At 40.7% G+C, this 10067-nt stretch overlaps 2 long non-coding RNA genes across 3 annotated transcripts; one reads left to right on the top strand and one right to left on the bottom strand.

The window, feature by feature from the left end:
• Nucleotides 1–616: 616 nt before the first annotated feature.
• Nucleotides 617–4601, bottom strand: LOC310767207. Of its 2 annotated transcripts, XR_014550734.1 has the most exons (4): nucleotides 4516–4601; nucleotides 3675–3809; nucleotides 1760–1959; nucleotides 617–1657 (listed from the first exon to the last, which is right to left on the bottom strand). It is a non-coding gene; the product is annotated as an uncharacterized lncRNA (long non-coding RNA). The 2 variants fall into 2 exon arrangements; XR_014550733.1 differs by lacking the exon at nucleotides 1760–1959 and having other exon boundaries at nucleotides 3527–3809.
• Nucleotides 4602–5558: 957 nt separating this feature from the next.
• Nucleotides 5559–8681, top strand: LOC310767290. The gene is made up of 2 exons (XR_014550845.1): nucleotides 5559–5930; nucleotides 8423–8681. It is a non-coding gene; the product is annotated as an uncharacterized lncRNA (long non-coding RNA).
• The last annotated feature ends 1386 nt before the right edge of the window (nucleotides 8682–10067 follow it).

Here is a 10067-nt window from a genome sequence, read left to right as displayed (position 1 = left end):
ATATGCAGTTTTTCAGGCAGACGTAGGTTAATGAGGCTAGATCTGGAAAGTGATGGGCAGAGTGTCTGTGCTAAAATTTTATACTACTCTTGTGACTGAGGCACACATTGATGGGATGGCATTAATGGCCTTGACCGTCTAATTTATGTAAGAGAGTTTCAAAAGATCTCCATGCTTCAAAAGAAGTCCTCAAGGCACATATAAGATACATTGATGCCATGAAATAGAGTGGGTTTGAGACTAAGCTTGTCCTCTTCTAATTTTTCACACTTGGCTCATATTCAGATCAGTAATTTGAACACATTTAGAACGATATGGCTCATAGAAAACTGTAGTTAACAAAAATGGTGCTCTTTCATTTAAACTGAGAGAAAGCATTTAAGCAAGAGACTGCCTAACTGTGCAGTCCTATGCATGCTTAATTAGAAGTGTGTTCCATTGTGTTCAATTGTGCTTGCTCCCTGGTAATTTTATTTAGGATAGCAATCTTAATGGCCTTTTTTTTGGTCCAAGGGTGATAATCTCCCTACCTTGCATGTAGACAGCCTGTAGTCATATCCTTCATACCAGTGCAAGGCATGCAAGTGAGTTGGCTACATCAGTAGATCGGTGCAAGTTCTTATAGCATAACCATTTCCATGTTTATTCAGAAGTGTGCCCCACTGTTTTCAGTGAGTACAGTGAATGCAGAACCTCCACTCCTTTCTTCCCAATTCAGTCATTGCATCTCAGCCATGATACTTACTATCCATGTCTTATAGCAGAAGGGACAAGGCACATCCAAAGAATTCCTTTGCAACACATAACAGGATATTTTCCTCCCATCTGACAGAAATACAAGTACCTTCCATATTTACCATTCTTCCTTATTCACAGGAATGACAAATGTTGAGACACTCATTGTGTCTTTATGTACACATACACACAGCTGAAGAATTTTGAGTGCATTTCTGTTTCCCTTTGTCAATCATCAATCGACCCAGACCCTGAACACAATGTAAAATGGGGTGGTTTTAGTATGATATATGCCTCAACTTGCTACATAGATTGCTTCACAGTGCCTTCAGCATCCATAAGTGGTCTTGTGTAAGGATTTTGCTCTTTTTGTAAACAAGTACTTAACACACTTTTTAAAAAACAGTACCCATGGAAGGCTAGTTAGAAAATGACATTTTTATGCAATCAGATATTCCTCATTCATTTACTTTGTAGCATTTAATAAATATATTGAATTAGGAATCTGAAGCTGATTGTGTGAATGAACTCACTAAGCCATGATCACTCTGTTTAAATGTATGTAGTTACAAGGAGCAGAACTGCCTGAGGTCTCACCTTTTCTCCTCTAAGATTCAGAAAGTCAATCTCCATACATTCAAACTACAGGTGATGGTAGTACAAGGAGCCTTCTCCAGTCTGTTCAATCTCACCAGAAAGGTGGATAAGTTACTTACAGTTACGGCAGAGGCATCCATTGAAAATGGACCACCGAGAAGATTTCGTTCCATCTCCCATCATGGCACATGTTTGCTAGGAATGCTTTTTTCCTTAGTTCTCTACAATGAAAGGATGTAGCAGGATGCAGTGGGTGAGGACCATGAAATTGCTGAGGTTAGTTGGTATCTCATCCAGGAAGTTCATCTTACAACAGTTCCAGAAGCTGTTAGATAGATAGATAGATAAATAAATACTAGAGTAACAACCGTGCAAACATAGGAAACTTCAACTACTCCCAGGGCTTCAGACAGTAGTCTCTACCCACCCTGTTAGTGCATGAGCGCCAACTTTTGAGGTTCCTCTACTCTGTCTTAGAGTTACTCAAAAAATTTTCCTGCGTCTTCACAGCAACAGCAGTACAGCCCTCCCTTGGTGAATTCCCGTGGCAAGAATAACCACTTCATCCATCCAGTTATTCTCTAAAATCTTTATTATTTACATTACAGGCTGCATAACACTACTGGTCTACATATTAAATAAGAAACAGAACTAGATACAGAATCTTTATTTGCATCAGCAACTAGCCATAGCAATAAAATAAAATAATATACACTGAAGATAGAGGTAAAAACTTAACTATACCAACTATAACTATACATTCTGGAGGTTTACAGCAATAATCAAATAATAGATCTTATTCGAATTGCCCCTGCAATATTTTTTTTTTACAGTTTTTGCTGTCACCTGATTATCTTGATCTGCTAGAAGAAAGGACACAGTCACAATGGTTGAGCGACCTGGTATGTAGTAGAGGAGTAAGAACCTCACTCCTCAAATCTTTATAAAGAGTGCGAGTTAGAATCACATGAGCTACTGATTCAAAACTGCCATCGCCACATGGACATAACCGTTTTTCCAGCGGATTTTTTTTTTTTAAATTGACCCTCAAGTACAGCTGAAGGCAGTATATTTAATCTTGCATAAGTGAAAGCGCGTCTAAATGCAGATCTCTGCTCCTGTCAGGATTTGAGGAATTGGCTTCCTCCCCCATGGCAGTAGATAGGAGATCAAATGAAAGGAACATCTTACCAGTTAGAATCTTTAATGATCACAAAGAACACATCTCCTAGAAATGGCGGTGCTCCTAATTAAGGGTCATCCCCCCCATCCCTATTAATCTACATCACTCCTATGTCTTGTAATTTGAGCTTGGACCCTCTGACACTTTCTGAGTTCTCTGTGACTTTGGAGAAGGGGGGTGGATGCTATCCAGAGACAGTGAATCTGTTAACCCCCTCTCTTCCAGTGTTTCTTCTGCTAGCTGTTCCCCATCCAGTATTTCTCAGCTTCTGCCTTCTGAACTATGGCCCTCTGCAAACCACTCTTCCAAATCTATACTGTCCTCCTGTTCCTGGGAAGATTCAGGATCAGAATCAGAATCAGGGGGAGAGGGAGACTCCCACCATACCTCCTCAGTGCAGCCCTCCTCAGCATGGTCCCTGACAGCTCCCTTCAGCCATCCAGCCACAGAGACAGGATCACAGACTTTCACATACTGCAGCAGCCATACTGAGCAACACTGACTGCCTCACACTCAACTGCATCTCACCAGACATCCCCTGATAAAGACACCTGTCGCTGGAGAGAATTCTCATTGTCTAGCAGATGTTTTAAGCATGCTTCAAGGATGTGCTTCAAGGCTATGCTGGAAGGCTCATTTCAAGTTTATTTTGGCAATACACCAACACCAGCAATATAAGCTAAGACAGCAAAGATAGACTAGTGGAGATGTACAGAAATCTCACATTAACAAAGAGAATCAGTATCCATGCAGAGCGGCCTCGGAAGGAGTGAAGAATCAGGTGGACAAGTAGCTAGGAGGAAATGATACTGAATGGCTTGCAAAAGTGGAAACAGGGGTGTCGTGTCAGGCACAGGAGGCAGAGCCAGTATTTTAGCAAGACTGGGGGTTACAGTGCAGCGAAAAGTGCTTTGCATATCAGTTCATTTCCCAGCATCTCCAGTTTAAGAGATGTCAGGGAGCAGGACTGGGGAAGACCTCTGTCTGAGGCCCTGAAGAGATGCTACTCGCCCCAGAAGAGAGCAATGAGCTAGATGAACTGACTTCATATATTAGTCTCGCCAAGGAAGCAGCTGCATTTCTTGAGATGTCAAAACTGAAACATTAAGACTGACAGCTAATGATCTTTTATTTTCAGGAACCATTGTTCTGAAAATACTTGCTGTAAGGCTTTGATCCACTTCAAAGGCACTGTTTACATCAGTTCTGCTTCGATAATTTTGTTGCTGCTATCATCGGTTTTTGGATGCCAGACATCTTCCGAAGGAATAAAGATGTGGTATCTCTTGAATTCCTGCCATATGGAAAATATTGACAGATGTGTTACTTACTCCCGCTGGCAATACATACCTTCCAGATTCACTCAATAATCACATTTTAGCTTGAGCAGAATTTTAATATCATAACAAAAAGGAAAAACAAAAACAAAAAGGAAAGGAAAGTTTCCCCCACCCATGAAACCGACTGAGAACTATAGGCATGGGGCAAATATGAATATAAATCATTAGCTCAGACAAATGACTTACCAGTAATCAAACTAATAGTACTCTGAGTGATTAAGAACTGTATCACCTCAAAGACCAACAACTTTATTATGTCATCAGTTTTCATGGACTAGGTGCCAGAATCTTTGTGTACACAAAATATTAGCCTCAGTTGACAGATACATATATATGGGTACAGAGGGGAAGAGTTTGGGGGGGAAATGGGTTGAAATAGCACAAACAAGCGAACAGTAAAATCTGTGACAATTCAATTAGAGCTTAGATTTTTGCAAATAAATAAATAAATAAATTTGCATTAGATTTTTAGCCCAGCCTTCCTCCTAAATGAGCTCTGGGCAGCAAAGCTAGATAATTTCAAGTTTGCAAGGTTCCATTTCTTTCAGCTATCAAATGTCTGTGAAGTATTAATACCCAGGGTACAGACACAGCTCATCCTGAAGTTAGAGAAAGAGGAAGTTAGAAACGCATCCAGAAGCTTCTGGTGAAAGTCCTTACCCACAATGGCATCTCTGCGCCACCAACCTCAATGCCATTCACTAGGGATCTATTGGGCTAGAAAGGGCAAGGCTTGTGAATTTCTGGCCTTTCCTGATTTTCAGTTCATGTGGAGCATATGGCCTTTTCTAGACAGGTCAGATCTTCCTTTACTTACCCATGGGTCTGTAACTTGCAGGCTTAAATACTGCAACATGCTTCTTGTAGGGCAGCGGTTGAAGACAACTTGGGCATTACAGCTGGCACAGAATGCTGCTGCACATCTTCCAGATTTGTTCTGCCCTAGTTCCTTCTGCATCCAACTCAAGGTTCAACACATGCTCTCCATATGACAGCAACATGAAAAACCACCATGAAGGGCATGAAGCAATGAAGAGGACCACTCTGTACGACAGTGTCTTATTGCAGTTGCAATTTTTAAAAAGATGCTTCTCACAGCCGTTTTGTTTATTGCATTTTGCTGGTGGTGTTTAAATGTCACTTGTATTTTTTTTCAATATTTGGCTTCTAAACTTGTTTGAGCAGTGAGAAAAAGTCACGTGTGACCACTGCTTTTTTTCTGGGAGGGGGGATGCAGGTGTACGCACACCCCTAAACATTTTGTGAATCTACGTTTGGCCTCATTGAGGGGCAGTATTTCAATATGAGTAAGAAAATGAGAGTACCCCTAAACATATTTTTTTTAAGAAAAAAAGCACTGCGTGTAACTATATACATAAATAAATATAACAGTGTAAGTGTTGTCAGGATGTTGTCAGCAGCTCCGGGCTGGTTGCCCAGGAAAGTATAAAGACAAGGGAAAGTTTCTTACAGTCCTTTTTATTTCAAACTTTACAGAATGAGGTTATAGAACCCAGCCACTTGGATAATGGTGTTCTGGGAGATGGAGGGTCTGGAATGCTTTCTAATGACAACTTGTCAGTCAGGTGTTGTTCTGACTCTCCCATGATTTTCCAACTTTCCCCCTCATTTGCCTCTGAACTACTACCTCCCTCAACCCCCTGTTGTAAATCTATGCTGTATTCCTCTTCCTCCTCCCTGGAAGGGTCAGGATGGGGAGGGGGTCTCCACCATTACTCTTCTGCCCAGTCTCTGACAATTAGTTTTCTTTAACAATGGAAGCAGGTTTTCAGATTATACACAGCTCTTCTTCAGGCTTTGATCATGAGAGCAAAAAAATCAGCATCCAATAGTCTAGATAGAAACAACTGGATAGTCAGGTTGATGGTTACTTGGTTGCAGAAGTTTACTGGCCATTGCTGTTGGCATGGAGATAGTCTAGGTTGAATGCAACTATGCCATTCTGATGTCATGTGTGATGTCACAAAGAGGATATGCTTTAAGTCTTGGTAAAGCCAAAAGCAGTTAACAGTCAGACTGCATCTCAGCCCTGTCAAGATGGATCTCCATAACAGGTGATGAACAGTTTTATTTGGGGGATATATTAACTTTTACTATTGGGGGAAAGTTTTAGACTGCTTTGCCAGTTGGTAACCCATCAAGTTGAGGCCAACAGATTCACAACCCTGTACCCATCAAAGAATCAATTTTATGTGTGACTTTGGGACTGATTCATACAACCACATTTCCTTTCTCCGCTCTATACCCCACATCTCTCCCACTTCCTCATTCGTCAACCTCATCACCTCCTCTACGGGTGCCACTAAGTGCCCTCTTTCTTCAAGCTCTTTGCTCTCCTACTTTTAAGGTTCGCTAGGTTCTGGGAGATGATGGGTCTGGAATGCTTTCTAGTGACAACGTGTCAGCCAACTGCTGCTCCGGCTCTGCCTGCTCCTCCTCTCCCATGATTTCACAACTTCCCCCCTCATTTGCCTCTGAGCTGTGGCCTTCCACAAACCTCTATTGTTAATCTATGGTGTCTTCCACTTTCTCCTCCCTGGAAGGGTCAGTCTGGGGAGGTGGTCTCCACACTCCTTTACCTCTGTCCAGCCCCTGATTAGATTGAAGGTCACAGCCATTTAAAGGAATCCATTATAGTTAGAATGTTAAAACTAATATATTTTTCTAGAATTATAAATCACAGGATGCCAGTTGCAACTTTTAAGGAGAGAAAAATGAATTATTAAGATCTTGATAAGAATATACAGCATCCTCAGAAAATGGTTCTTCTTTGAAAAGAATTGTGATTTCTCCAATTTGTCACAACTATTATTTTTTGTTTGCAAGCAGGCAATGTGTCTTATATGAGAGACTGAACTGAAACTGATAAAGCTTCATGAAAGTTAATAACTTATTATAGAAAGAAATCCAGGAGAGACACCTATGGTATGGTATGATACATAGTCCGGGGGGGGGGGGATGAATTAAATTGGAGAATTGCAACAATTAATATTAGGTTGAAAAATTGCAACACAGATCAACCAACCAGAAAGCCCCGGGTCTGTGAAAGATTCATTTCCATATATCACCATTCCTCTTTGCAAAGCCAAACTAGACTTTTGATGGAAGAGTTAAGTCTGACATCTAAAAAGCAGCTAGGTGGAATGGGATTTGGAAGGAATAAATGGCTGACAGAGAAGGGTTGCTGAACCTTTTCTGCATCAATTGCTTCTTCAACGCAAACACCAGACCCCCCGGGGTGCATTTTGCCCAGGTATGTTTGTCATGCTGAGCATATACTAATGTAAAACATGAGTTGGAAGAATTTGATACATTCACTTGTGAGTGAAAGTGTCAAAGCTCCCCAGCATCATCAACATCTGTTGTGGAGAGAGAAGATAATTTATGAGGTGTCTAAGGGTTTGTTTTTTGGCTTCTGTTTGGACATATATTTTGGAGTTGTTTACTATATGCTCTGGTTTCACCATCCAGAATAATTTGGAATCATCTGCAAACTTGGCTACTTCATTGGTCACCTCAACTCTAAATCAGTCACGATTCTGTTATAAGGTGCCCCTCATACATCTCCCCATTGCTACAACTGCCTGTTTACTCCAGTCCTCAGCTTCCTATTGTTTAATCGGTTACCAAACCATAAAGGGAACAACCTATCCTTTTGTCCCATGATAGCTAAGTTCAGGAAGGAGCTTTTGTTGAGCAACTTCTTCAAAACATTTTGAGGAAATCCAAGCATATAACAGACCCTCCAAGTTTCCCTATTTCCCAGGGGCAGTCCCGGATTTACAGATGCTATCCCAGTTTCTGATTTGATCTTGAAATGTCCTGCTTTTCCTCAGGACATCCCTATTTTCATCTGATAAATGTTGGAGGGTGTGGAGGGTTAGGGCAGCCCTATATAGGGAAGTTTTTAATGTTTTATTATGTTTTTATATATGTTGGAAGCCACCCAGAGTGGTGAGGGCAACCTAGTGAGATGGGCAGAGTAAAATAATAATAATAATAATAATAATAATAATAATAATAATAATAATAATAGAATAAGACATCCCTATTTTCATCGAAGAAATGTTGAAGGGTATGATATAATGTTCACCATATTACATAGCCACCTGTGCTCAAAGAATGCCACAAACCTGTTGAGGCAAGACTTCTCTTTTCAGATGCAAGTTATGTCCTTCTAAATGCTAAATAATTCTTTCATCATGCTTTCCACAAATCTACCTAGAATAGACTTTAAGGCAGGCAGCCCCAGACTGATTTCCTCCAGATCCTTTGTATAACTGTAATCATGCCTGGATATTAGTCCTACTGGCTGGAGGGCACCAGATTGGGGTAATACTGCTTTAAACTAAACCAGAGGTTGACAGACATTTTGGACCAGTGGGCACATTTCAAATTTTGAAAAAAAATATATGCTGTGAAATCTTTTTTGAGGCGAGGCAACCAGAACCGTACACAGTATTCCAATGTGGTGATGGCACAGATCTGTGTAATAAATTGTATTGTGGTATCAGCAGTTTCAATTTCAATTACTTTCCTAATCCAGGTTCAGAAGGAGCTCCTGCTTTAAGTCTGCACCATCTAAGAATGCTCAAGTCTTTGAAAGCATCTTAACATCAAATATTCCTTAGCATGGAATGATAACACATCAGAGAGAATACTTGGCCTCTGTAACTTTAGAGGGTTGCTTGAAATTTGGGCAATGACTGAAAAAAATATCAGAAGCCATCTGGTTTCTTGAGCCTCCCTGTGACAAGCTGCAGAATGCTAGAATATGCAAAATAAACAACTTTATGCAGCTCTGACTACAGGATTCAAGTTTCAGGATATAGAATTTGGCTTACTTCCTTGGCACATATGCCTTTTCTTTCCTTGGTAAAGTACTAAGAGTCTCCAGCCTGATGACAACTATAATATTAATTGAATTCTGCTTCAATTGATTCTTGGGTACACTCAGAGTTGCCTTCTCTAAAGGCACATGGAAAGATTGGTGTGAGGGAACATATAAATAAGCTACACAATCAATAGGCAAAATATAATAGTTAAAAAGTATGTCATTGTGGAGTTTTAAATTAAATTCCACACTTTTACTTCTGCTTGTTCAGCCAAGGCACTCCTATTTTTAATAGGAATTTATTCTGGGAAATATAATTTTCACCTGCACAGTTTATTACCTACAATTTCAGTCTGGCATGTAGGTAAAAAGTTGTCTTGGCTGCTCTGTGGCTGCTTGATTACTTCCCTGATTTTCTAGAATTTCAGCCTGTGAGGTTTTGTTTAATGAGAAACCTGCTTTTGTATGGAACACCTTTTATTATCTCCATGGTTTATAGAGTCATTTATTCCCCACCTTGCCCCAAAAGTCTGCATCTTTCAGCATCTTCAAAACCAAAGCCTGTAACGGATGAGGTTATAAATACAACTGCTGGAGTTAAAAAATGTCCTCAAATAACTTGCCTTGAGTTTAAATGATTTGATTGGGGAAAAGAAATAAAATAAAAACACACACATGACAAAACAGGGGGATAGAAAATGTGTGTCGGTGATATGAAACGTCCAGAAACAGAAATATATTTCAAGGTTCTGTGAAGCTTGCAATAGAAAATAACCCTTCAAGTAAGAAGGCTCTGAATGTGTATGATTAAAGTGAGGACAAGGGCATGTGATTAAGGTTTCATGACCATCCTTAAAATGCCCTTCCAAGGAGGAAGCATGGGGCTGCCTGAAACTGCATCTGTCAGGGACTGGCTAGATGAGGAACAGCAGTGGGGAACCGCCTGGTCAAGAGGCTTCCAGAGAGAGTGCAGAAGAGCGTAGTCTGGACCCAGGTTCATGGTGGTAGGAAACAGGACACACCCCAGAGGAGGAAGAGAGCAGGGAAGCTGGGAGTCAGGAGTGAAGAACAGGAGGGAATAAGTAGAAGCCCCAGCCTTGAACAAGGACAGGAGTCAGGTTGAGTAGAAGCCATGCCAGTTGATACTGTGTCTGTGGACAGTCTGCCAGAACCAGCTCCCACCCATAAAACAAGAAGATTACTCCACATAACAGAACAGAAACCAGGCAGAAAAAAAGAATGTCCATGGTGACTCGCCGTAGGCAGAAGAAGGACTCTGAGACATAAAAAATAGGCTGTATGGGAAGGACAAAACATTATGAGCAACTATCAAGATGATGGACTATACCGAAATGGC

Source organism: Podarcis filfolensis, assembly GCF_964270895.1.
Source record: "Podarcis filfolensis genome assembly, chromosome: 7".
Taxonomy (NCBI): domain Eukaryota; kingdom Metazoa; phylum Chordata; class Lepidosauria; order Squamata; family Lacertidae; genus Podarcis; species Podarcis filfolensis.
Note: the sequence above shows the minus strand (reverse complement) of the source record. Positions and strands in the feature narration are given on the sequence as shown.